The sequence below is a fragment of the Ictidomys tridecemlineatus genome, chromosome 15, assembly GCF_052094955.1.
Source record: "Ictidomys tridecemlineatus isolate mIctTri1 chromosome 15, mIctTri1.hap1, whole genome shotgun sequence".
Lineage (NCBI taxonomy): Eukaryota > Metazoa > Chordata > Mammalia > Rodentia > Sciuridae > Ictidomys > Ictidomys tridecemlineatus.
In genome coordinates, this window is record NC_135491.1 from 58,832,301 (window position 1) to 58,843,717 (window position 11,417).

The window sequence follows — 11,417 nt, forward strand, 5'->3', positions numbered from 1 at the left end:
GAAGAGGCAGATCTGCAGAGGCAGAAAGGAGCTGGGAGCTCCCAGGGGCCCGAGAGAGGGGAAAAGATGCTAATTCTCTCAAGAGGAGCTTCCCTTCTGGTGCGGGGAAGACGTTGGGAGCTACGCGGAGGCCGTGGCCGATGATATCGTAAATGAACTGAATGACACTGAAAGCCTCGATGTTCATTGATCATTTTTTCCCAGATGACGCCCAACTCCAACAACTGGATTGAGTCTCCACCTCTCCACGTGAGCAGACCTCAGTGCAAGTCAGGGGACAGCGCCACCGCCACCCAGGACACGGGCAGTCCCTGCATCTGGTCCCTTTCACCAGAGCCGCCCCCAAGGATACGGAGATATACAAACCCCCAACAGAATTCAGAGTCATCATTGTGATGATCAACCCCTGGGAGGCTAGAAAATGGACTCTTCCCTCAAGCCAAAGGAACTCCAGGCCAGGGCGGGGCTCGGCGTGTTCCTTTCTAGGGAGTCTCTTCATCCTCCTGACCCCATCATTTTCTGGGGGCAAAAAGGAATACCAACACGCCCACGTGTGCCAGAGTGACGGGCAGGCACACTGGGGGCGTGAAGAGGTGCCCGGAGCCCTGGGGCAGGCAGCAGAACCGCGCTGTGGGGGGGGGGGATGTGTCCAATAGTCAAGGAAAACTGTTTAAAGCTACTTTTGTGACGTGACTCTGAGTGGGTAATGGAGGGGTCCGGCGAGGCCCAGAGAGCGAAGGCATTTTGTTTGCAGTTTGAAAATCAGTTGGAGACTTGGAAATCCTGGAGCGCCCCTGCTCGAGACAGTCCGTGCCACCGAAGAGAGCCATCGGCAGCCTGGCGCGGGGGGGAGGTGGCAGGTAGGGTGGGGGACAGCCTCCAGCGGCAGCAGCCAGGCTGGGCCCTGGGAGGAGAGGGCCAGGCTTGATGACCACTGAGGTGCAGCGTCTCAGCTTCTCAGTTCGGAATCTGCACCTGTAGTTGGGGGTCAGGATGGGGAGCGTTCTATCCCCTTGCAATGAGGGCCTCGCCTGTGTGTACCCGGAGGCTAGGAACCTCCTCTCCTGGCCTCTACAGTACCCAGCAAATCTCTATCTTCCCAAGGCAGCCGTGCGGGCTTCTAGGGAGTCATCCCAATCTCTGGTCCAAATGACCAGATTCTTCTGAATGTCCTGCCCCTGGGTCCAGGCTGGCCTGCCAGTACTCGGGGTCCACTTGAGTTGGGCAGAGCTTCACGCGGGAGATCCTGATGGAGCCCGCCAGCTCCTTCGGTTCTGGGAGCCCGTGGCCCCGAGCTCAGGCCTCCCAGGCTGCCCCCCCACCCCACCCCAGCCTCCTGCACGGTGGGGGCACTCCTCCTGTCCCCCTGGCCGTGCCCTTGGGGAGGTGACTGTCCCACCTCCTTGTCCCCTTTTAAATGTGAGAAGCTGGACTCGGGGAAGCCCGGGGTTTTCCCGGACCCTTCTGACCAGTGGGACACATCTGATTCCCATCCCAGGTGCTGACTGCCACGGAGGGCCGGAGCCTCCCAAGAGGCCCCGAGAAACGGCGGGGGCCACAGTGTCCAGGGCCATGCTGGGAAGGAGCAGGGCCGGGGAAGGGCTGAGTCACAGCACCTGAGATCCTGCTGATGGGATCTGGCCAAACACTTTTAAGAAAAACAATGTCCCCTCTTTGATGGACGTCCAGGGCTCAGGCTCAAAAACAACATGTCCCCACCGCGTGGAAGCGCTCGCCTCCTGGGAAAACAGAAGGACAGAGTCGTTCTTCCGGAGGGTTATTCAGGGCGCCTCCGCCTGCCCAGGCACCACGAGAGGCTCAGCACTGCGACAGGTGCCCGGACCCGCGGCTCCCGCAGGGCCGGGTGAGGGTGGCCCCGGAGGAACCCCCACGCGCCAGGGAGCCCTGGGGGCATGCGGTTTCCCCATTTGTGGAGAGGGTCTGGGCACACTGGCCTCCTGGCAGCTGTGCCCAAGTCTGCTGTGGCCACCCCAGTCAGCAGGGAGCAGCTCGGCAAGCGAGGTCTGAGGTGGACACCGTGAGTTCACCTCTCAGCCCTGCTGTCACCGTGAGCAAGGCCCAGATGGCAGAGGTCACAGAGGAAGCAGCCCTGCGGCCCCCTGGGCAGCAGACGTGGAGTCCACATCCCGACTCTGGAGCACAAAGCCAGCGCTGAAGGAGGCCACAGCGGAGGACAGCTGCCTGGGCCACCGGCCAGCGCCAGCCTCCACCCGTCAAACTCTGGGCCACTGCAAAGCAGCCTCCGAGGCGGCCACGCTGGCCTCCCACCACTCTGGCCCTCTGTGTCCTCTTCTGCAGAGTGGGGCAGAGCAATGGGGGGTCCTGGTGGGGACTGTTCCAACGACACCTGAGTGCCCCACAGCTGACCGCTCCCCAGGCCCCCAAGGCCCCCCTGGAGCCAGTCCTCGCCTGTGAGGAGGCACCCGGGAGGTCACAGGAGGCGCCAGTGCCCAGTCTGTCGGGGAAGGGAGAGTGGGGAGAGGTTCCCCCGCGGCTGCTCAAAGTCCTCCACACTCTAATCACTTCCTGAAATGTCCCCTAGGTTTCCTTTTATCACGTACTTGTGCAAATCAGTCTTCACGTTGGCGATGGCCTGCAGATGGTGGAGGGGGACGGTCACTGTGAGCGGCTCCGGGGCTTCAGGTGGCCCTTTCCATATAGACCTGACCTCACTGTGGGGGGCTGTGCGGGGAGCCAGGCTGAGGAGCGAGGGCTTAGGGGCGGCCACCGTGTTCTTAGGTCCACCGCGGGGATGTCCGCGAAAACCTGCAGCTACGCTAAAACCCGCCCGCCCCTCCCTACGCTTTATTTTTGGTATTTATTTGTTCGATCATTTACTTACTCATTTCTTTAATTAATCGTACACGACAGTAGGACGCTCTCTGATCCCTCACACGTAATGGAGCATCTTCCTCCCTCCTGTGGCTCTGCGTGGTATAGAATCACCCCCGTCGAATAGCTCTGGGTGTGTACGCAGGGTATCGATGTCTGTCCCGTCTACTGTCCTTCCCACCCCTCCCTGCCCTCCCCCACCTGATCTAAAGTACCTGGACTCTTCCCCTGCCCCGCCCCCGGCTCAGCATCTACCTATCAGAGGACACGTCTGGCTCTCGGTTTTGGGGACTGGCTTCGCTCACTTAGCTGATATCCCGTCCCTACACTTTAAACGGGAGAATTGTGTAGGTTAATTCTCTCTCAGTAAAAGGTCATGAAAAAGAAAGTCACATTCACAGCCGCACACTAAAGCCTCTCAGTGAAATTTTGGACAGGACCCATCTAGGCAACCAACTCCATCCAAAGGCCATGTCCACCTCAAGAACTGGCCATTCAGTCCTTGCAGTTATTTTAGATAAAGGGAATAGGATTACTTACCAACCCCCTCGCAGGTGCCTCCCAAGTCCTTTTATCCTGGGATCCTGGCACGTATGGCCATCTGCGTGTCACCCTGCGGGACAACCTGGAGCAGCCATGCGGTTCTCTAGAGAGAAGGGAGAAGGAGATCAGGAACCATCCAGAACGTCCCCCGGCTGGCCCCCAGGGGCCTGAGCAGCCAGAACAGAGGCCGGTCAGGGCCACGGGGCAGCAGGAGCCCAGCAGGTGCTCCCAGGGTTGGCTCCCACCTGGGCCCGCCTCCCGCCTTGCCATCCGCCTGTCCCTGTCCGGATTGCAAGGTGTTGAGCTGGCCCCACATGATGGGGGCACCTCTGGAGCTGCCCAGGGCTTGTGCAGCCCTGTCCTGCTCTGAGCAGCTCACTCTCCCGCTCTCCAGCTGCATCCCATGGACCTCTGTGTCCTCCACGGGTCAGGCAGGCCCCACGTGCTCCCTGGGCATCCTCAGCAGCCCAGGTCACCTCTGGCTTCACTCAGGGGACCTCGCCGTCCAGCACCCGGGGCTCGGGCTTGGCTCCCCCTGCCTGCTCTGCCCAGGGTCCTCCTGCAGCTGGGCCCTGGTCACTGTCTCCATCCTCGACAGAGTGGCGCTGGGACACTTCTCCTTGATGAGGGAAGACAAGAGAGAGGTAGCAGGTCTCCAGCCGCGAGGACCACGGGCCCAGCGGCCTTCCCACTGCCGTGTGCTACCATTTGTGAGGCCTGGTGTGACCCGCCTTCTCTCAGCTCCTGCTCTGTGAGACGGCACTTCTCCCCTCACGTGGGGAAACTGAGGCGTCGCGGGGTAGATGGGGGCTCACGGATCAGCCCCCACGTGGTGGAGGCCGGCTCAGAGCCGCTGCCTGGCGCTGACCCGGGCTCCGTCCTGCGGCTCGTGCTAAGCCCCCTGCGCCCTCACTGTGAACCCTGGTGCTGCCCGGGAACATGGCCTGGGACCCGCTGCACACAGGGGCGTGTGCAGGGAGCAGGTGGCCGAGGGGCTGCCACACCAGGCGCCTCCCACCAGGGCCAGCCCAGCAGCTGGGACAAGGCACCTGGCACTTCTTCACTGGGACACTGGAGACGCTGGTGGTGCCAACATGCTGTCTGTGCTGTAAGTTCAGTGAATTGTTTGTGGAACACAGCAAATACTAGCCTTAAACTTGGAGTAAGTGCTCGATGACCCCCAGTTCCTGCCACTGCTGTCCCTGCCTGACACTGAGGAGAGCCCCTGCGTGCAGGCCACAGGGCCTGGCTCCGTTGCAGGGCAGGGAGGGGGTCCAGGGGCTCTGCAGCTCCTCTGCCCCAGAGGATGCAGCCCCCAGGGCACGCCCCCCCAACACCTCCTGCTGGACCCCGGGGACAGCCTGCTGGAGCACTGTCCCCACCCAGGCAGCCCGTCTGCGCTCAGGACACAAGCCCCTGGATGTCACCCAACTCACGGTCGGGATGGCACATCAGCCCAGAAATCTGTCACCTCGGCCTGCGGCTGGCGGCCGGAAGGAACCAGGACCTGGGTTGAAGGGCAGCGACCTCATCGGGTGGGAGAAGGGGGGCGGGGAGGACCGTCCCCTGGAGCCCAGCAGGAGACACGGGCCCGTGCTCCACCTGGAGAACAGGTGTGACACCGTGCTCCCAGGGAGGAGGGAGGAGTGTGCTCTCAGGTGGGCGGTCTGCACACGGCGCCTGCCTACAACCAACCTCCCTTCTGAAGGAGCGGCTCCAGGGGACGGCCCTCCCGTCCCCACTCTGCAGATGGAGAAACCGAGGCCTGCGCAGGAAGTCCTTCCTGAAGGTCACGCGCGGGGAGCAGGGAAGCCGCCTTCCACCCAGCAGCTGGTCTGAGCCCTGCCGCAGCCACGGGCCCCCTGCCTCTGCCCTGCCTTGGCCAAAAGGAAGACTCAGGACCCAGGGAGGTTCTCCAAGCAGCGCCTCCTCCTGCCCCTCCGCAGGGAGACGGGAGACTAAGGCTTGGGGTGCCGAGGGGGAGTGCCTGCACCTACACCCTCCGGGCGGACAGGACGGTGCCCCCCGAAAGGCTGCGGGAAGACTGGGTCCCACCAGGAAGCCCGCGCGTTCTGTGTGAGCAGGGCTCATCTGGGAAAGCAGGGGGAAACGCACATGCGCCCCCTCTCTCCAGGGAGGCAGCGGCAGCGCCAATGATAATACGTTTCCTGAGAACTTTCCACTCGCTCTGAAACGCTTCTAATTATGTCTGCAGTCTTTCCTTCCTACCCCACAGGATGAGCGGAACATGCAACTCAGGACTTTCCTAGCTCAGCCTGGAGCTGCCCAGAAGCCATGCAGTCAGAGCTAGAGGGCCCCAGTTCCCCTGCAGGTGGCCCTGGGCACGGCCCCAACGGAGACAGAACGAAACTGGCCCCAGCTGCTCCTGGAAGGGCCAGAGACAGACGAGGTGCAGCAGGAAGTCCTCCACCCCATCACTCCCAGGGCCCTCAGCCCTCGGGGGCTCTGAAGGGGGGCGGGAGGCAGCTCGGTCCCTGTCCTCTTCTTGTTAGAAAGCTGTGCTCCTCTTCTCTGGGGCTCTTGGGATCAAGAGCAGCTTCCTTCTCTCTCCTGAAGCCAGACGCTTCTTCAAGGGCCCCCGGGCGACGAGGCTGGGGTGTCCGGTTGTTTCACACTCACAGGGAGGCCCAGGAACCAGTGCCCTCTGACCGTCGCCACCTGAAGCACAAACACTGTGTCACACTTGGGCATCATGACACACGTGTGCCTGATGATCGCACAGTGTGCTCTGTGGCGAGGAGCGTTTATGACGTCTGCTGTAACATGAGGGCACGATTCAGGTTGGGGGACAACTAGCTCAGGCAGGAGGGACTTCAGGGAAAGGAGACCCTCATCCCGTGCCCCAGCCCTTGTGCCTCTGGGCCAGCCTCGGAGGTCCTTCGGTGTCAGGCCCTCGGCCCTAGACTTGCACCTCAACCTCAGTTTGCAGGTCTGTCATGCAGACGAGCCCTGGTGACGACACGCTGCAGCCCCTGTGAGCACGCACTGGCCTGCCCAGGCCGGCCCGCGGGGAGGAAGGTGCACCGGCTCATCAGCCCTTCAACAAGCCTGGGGAGGAGGAGGAGGTATCTCTCACACCTGGTGCACAGACGAGGAACCAAGACCGGAGGGGTGAGTCTCTGGTCGAAGCCACGGGCTAAGGAGACAAGGTGCTGAAATCCTAAGTCCCCAAGGCTCACGTCGCCCACACCTGCGCACACTGCCTCACATCCTGGCCACAGAGTGGGACCTCGTCCTCGGGGTATGTCTCCGCCCTCTTGCCGGCTGGAGCTGACTGCATGGCTTTCCTATCCACCCTGGACCGTGGGTGGGACGGGTGGGGGCGAGCGCCTCCTCCACTCCAGGGCCAGCCTGACCCCCACTCCAGCTCTCCCAAGATGGACGGTGGAGCTCTCTGCCCTCATGTGGGGTTGGCCTTGGAATCTGGCAGCTCTGGTGCCCCCACAGGACAGTAGAGAACTCTCTCTGGGGAACCCCCTCTGTAGCCCAGCCATCATGGTATTGCAGGGTCTAGCCTGTGCCTGGCCCGGGGCCACAGGCAGCAGGCGCACAGGTGGGCGGTGGCATCACACAGACCTGCAGTCCCTCTACCTGGCCACCTACCAGGGGTGTGACCTTGGCACTTTATTTTCCTCCCTTAGTCTTTGTTTCTGTAAAATGGGGATAAATCTTACAGAATAGCTCCTGGCTCACTGGCGGCTGGGAAGATTACAGGAAATGTATGTGATAGGGTCCTGATCTCAGTGCCTGACTGATGGCAAACACCCAAGGAAGGACACCAATCATCACCATCATCACCACCATCACCACCACCATCACCAACACCATCATCATCTCCATCACTATCATCACCATCATCACCACCATCATCACCTCCATCACCAACACCATCATCATCACCATCACTATCACCACCACCACCACCATCTCTATCACAACCACCATCATCATCTCCATCACCACCACCATCACCATCTCCATCACCACCACCATCCATCACCATCATCACCACCATCACCAACACCATCATCATCACCATCACTATCACCACCACCACCATCATCTCTATCACCACCACCATCATCATCTCCATCACCACCACCATCCATCAACATCATCACCACCATCACCAACACCATCATCATCTCCATCACTATCATCATCACCATCTTCATCACCATCATCACCACCATCATCACCTCTATCACCAACACCATCATCATCACCATCACTATCACCACCACCACCACCATCTCTATCACAACCACCACCACCACCATCATCATCTCCATCACCACCACCACCACCATCACCATCATCACCACCACCACCTTCTCTATCACAACCACCACCACCACCATCATCATCTCCATCACCACCACCACGATCATCCATCACCATCATCACCACCATCACCAACACCATCATCATCTCCATCACCATCTTCATCACCATCATCATCTCCACCACCACCACCACCACCATCACCATCATCACCACCACCACCATCTCTATCACAACCACCACCACCACCATCATCATCTCCATCACCACCACCATCATCCATCACCATCATCACCACCATCACCAACACCATCATCATCTCCATCACCACCACCATCCATCACCATCATCACCACCATCACCAACACCATCATCATCTCCATCACCATCATCATCACCATCTCCATCACCATCATCATCACCATCACCACCACCACCACCATCATCTCCATCACCATCATTACCACCATCATCATCACCATCACTATCATCATCATCTCCACCACCATCATCTCCATCACCATCATTACCACATCATCATCACCATCACCACCACCACCACCATCATCTCCATCACCATCATCACCATCATCATCATCTCCATCACCATCATCACCACCATCATCACCATCATCTCCATCACCACCAGCATCACCATCTCCATCACCATAATCACCAGATTCTCATTAGACACTTTGTTGAAACTGTGTCTGTTGGCAGGAGGAGCAATCCACAGCACGTTTAAAACCAGGCCAGGTTCCCCGATGTTGGACTTGGCAGACCCCCTCTTACAGTAGCGTATCAAAGTCAAGGAGGCCCAGAGGGGGTCTGGTGCCAGAGTGCTCTGGGTCTGGAGGTGCTCGATAGAGTCTGGAGCAGGTGGGTGAATTTCAGCAACACCCTGCTCCCTCCCTCTCTCTGCAAAGGAGTCCCCATCTTGCATTCCAGCCGGGGGGTGATAAGAATCACTCATTTATGGCCTCCCTTCAAGAGCCCCCACAGGAAGTGAAGAAGTCCCTTCGGAGCCTCCAGTCCAGAAATAGAACATTTTCCCCTCGTGAGCTCAGTGTGTACCCAGCCAGAGGCAACGCCAGCCGGCCGTGCCAGGGCACCAGGGACACTGAGGTCCCTGGCTGGGGAAACGAGAGGCAGGATATGCCATGTCCCTGGTGACCCTGGCCGTGGCTGGAGCCCCCACTGTGGGGAGAGCGGAGGTTTTCATCCCCGAGGGATGTGAGATGGAGATGCTCCCCACCTGTCTCCCGCCCTGAAGCCACCTGCACCTGGAGCTCGGGTCCACCTTGGCTGATGACAGGATTTCATGAGGGACCCTCCTAAGGGAGTGGCTGTCACCCCTGTTTCTTTGCGACGGGCCAAGGCCAGGTGAGCTGAGAGCCACTTGCTGCACCCAGGCCTTGGCTGGGTCTCTGCCCACAGCTGATTTTCTGACACTGGACGTGGCTGCCACTCGAGCTGGGCACCAAGGGCCTGGTACAGGCTTCATGCTGTCTGCTCAACGGCCCAAGTGGCGCTGGGCGAGGAACAAAGGCCAAGAGATGTCACCAAATTCGTGTGTCCCTTCCACTACGTAGGGAGCTAACATTCAGGGTCTGGAACCCTCTGCCCAGGCCCAGGGTCAGCCTCCATGGTGTCTGGTCCCACTGGGCGCTGGACTACCTTCCTCCCTGCCCGCATGGATCTCGGGAGCTACACCCTGTGCTCTGACTTCTGGGGGGTTCAGTCTATGGGGACAAGTGAGGGACCGTGGGCAGGCCTCCTCCGTGTGTGTGGGTCCCTGCTCTTATCCTTCCTGCCTCCTGCTTCTCCCTCCTTGGTTCCTGATCCTGCTGGACCGCCGCCCGGGCTCCAGCCTTCTCGAGGTGGCCCTGGCACCCGGGTTCCGCGACACCGTCTCCCACTCTGTTCCTCAAGCTCAAGGGGTGTCGGTGCCCTTCTGTTGACACTGACCTGTGGTGCCTCCGCGGTGCCTGGTGTCCCCTCTCGCTCACCAGCTGGAGACCCTCCCACACTAAAGCCTTCCTGTGTGGATCCCGGGGAGGCGACTCTGTGCAGAACGGACCTGGGCTGGCAGATTGGCAGCCATGTGGGAGGGAGGAAAGGCAGCCCCCAGGCTGGCCACCACCTCGCTGCCCTCAAGTCCAGCTTCCTTCATGGCCATAGCACTACCCCGTTCTGCAGAGGGGAGACTTCAGGCTCTCGTGGTCACCAACGTGTTCACCTGCGTGGAAGCAGAGACAGGTCCACCCTGCCCTGCTGGGTGCCCCCGGCCGAGCCCTGGCCTCTGGCCCCTGCAGCCTCCCCAGGCCCTGCCCACCCGGCTCCCTCTGTCCCCACACAGGAGCAGGATTTGTTGTCCCACTCATCTGAGGAAAGCCAGTGCCTGCTGAGACCCTGGAGGACATGACTCCTTGTCACCTCCCGTCCCTAGGATTCCGACCGTTTGGAGCTCCTGGCCTCCCGGGCTGCACAGCGTGGCCTGAGCTGCCGTGCTGGCCCAGATTTATGGCCTTGTTATTACTGTGTTTTGGAGTTTTACAGCCCTGCGCTCCCTGGAGAATCCAAGTGCTTTCTCTAGGACATATCAGTCAGACGGGGAGGAAACATCCAGAACTCTGGGAACATCCTGTGTCGCCGCGGCTCCCGGCCCCAGGTACGGGCCTTTGTTTGCCGCGGGGGGAGGAGGAAACTGATAAAGGGCAGGGCTGGGGGAGGGCGGCGCGGCACCTCGGTGCCCGGTTTGTGCACCGTGACACATGTCCCCAGCTTCCTGAGCAAAACAGGCATCCCGCGGCCTCTGATGTGCAGCCAGAGCTCCCGCGAAGCGCGCGGAGCCCCTCTTAATGAGCCTCCCGCCCGCCAGGGCAGACTGCTGACTCCGCAAGGAGCCGACCAGCTCGCCAGTGGGGTCCAGCGGGCTTTGCCCTCCCAGAAACAAGGCCCCATTGTCCCGCTCCGCCCTCCCCTGCCGCCCACCCGCTCCCAGAATCCTCTGGGCTGCGGTTCTGCCTCAGCTGAGGCCTCAGTTCCGAGGGGCCAGGGCAGGAGGGAGGAGAGGAGGCGGAGAGGAGGTGCCGGCTGCAGCGAGCCTCGCTACCAAAGGCACCTTCTGTGAATAACAGCCAATGACTACAGGGCACAGAGTCCCCACGGTAAAGGGTAGGGCTGCTGGGGCGGCTCAGCGCTCCTTCTAGAACACTCCACAGTGTGGGATAGATCTCAATGAGCATCTAGCCGTTTTTTAATAAGAAAACGATGTCCAACTTTGCTTTCCTTGGAGAGCGTAGCCTGGGTGGGTGACGCTGGGTGCGTGGAGACGTGTAGTAGGACCGAGCACCAGCCCTGCTCGACTGCATCCTGGGGGGGTGTCAGCCAGCTGGGGAAGCCTCTCATCCCCCGGGGAGGGAGGAGCAGTCCTGGTGGAGACCTGCCCTGGGGCTGTGTCCCCCACGGCACTCACGGAGGGTGCTGGGCTCAGTGGCCCCAGCTGGGAAGGCCCGGAGGAGCCCCTCAGGCCCAGCGCACACCGTCTGGGCAAGAGGCAGGGGGATCCCTGGTGACCATGGCCAGGCCTCAGGGAGAGACCACGGCCATGTCCTTGTGCTCACTCCATAGCCCCACGGTCTCAGGCTCAGCCCCATGGTGGGCACTAGATGACAGGGACAGAGCCACCAGGGTCCCCACTCAGCCTCACGCGC

General features: G+C 60.7%; 1 long non-coding RNA gene across 1 annotated transcript; it reads right to left on the reverse strand.

Moving 5' to 3' along the window:
* Positions 1-1,370: 1,370 nt before the first annotated feature.
* On the reverse strand, positions 1,371-10,516 carry LOC120888076 (uncharacterized). The gene is made up of 4 exons (XR_013431083.1): positions 9,670-10,516; positions 3,394-6,075; positions 2,864-2,982; positions 1,371-2,614 (listed from the first exon to the last, which is right to left on the reverse strand). It is a non-coding gene; the product is annotated as an uncharacterized LOC120888076 (long non-coding RNA).
* Positions 10,517-11,417: the final 901 nt, after the last annotated feature.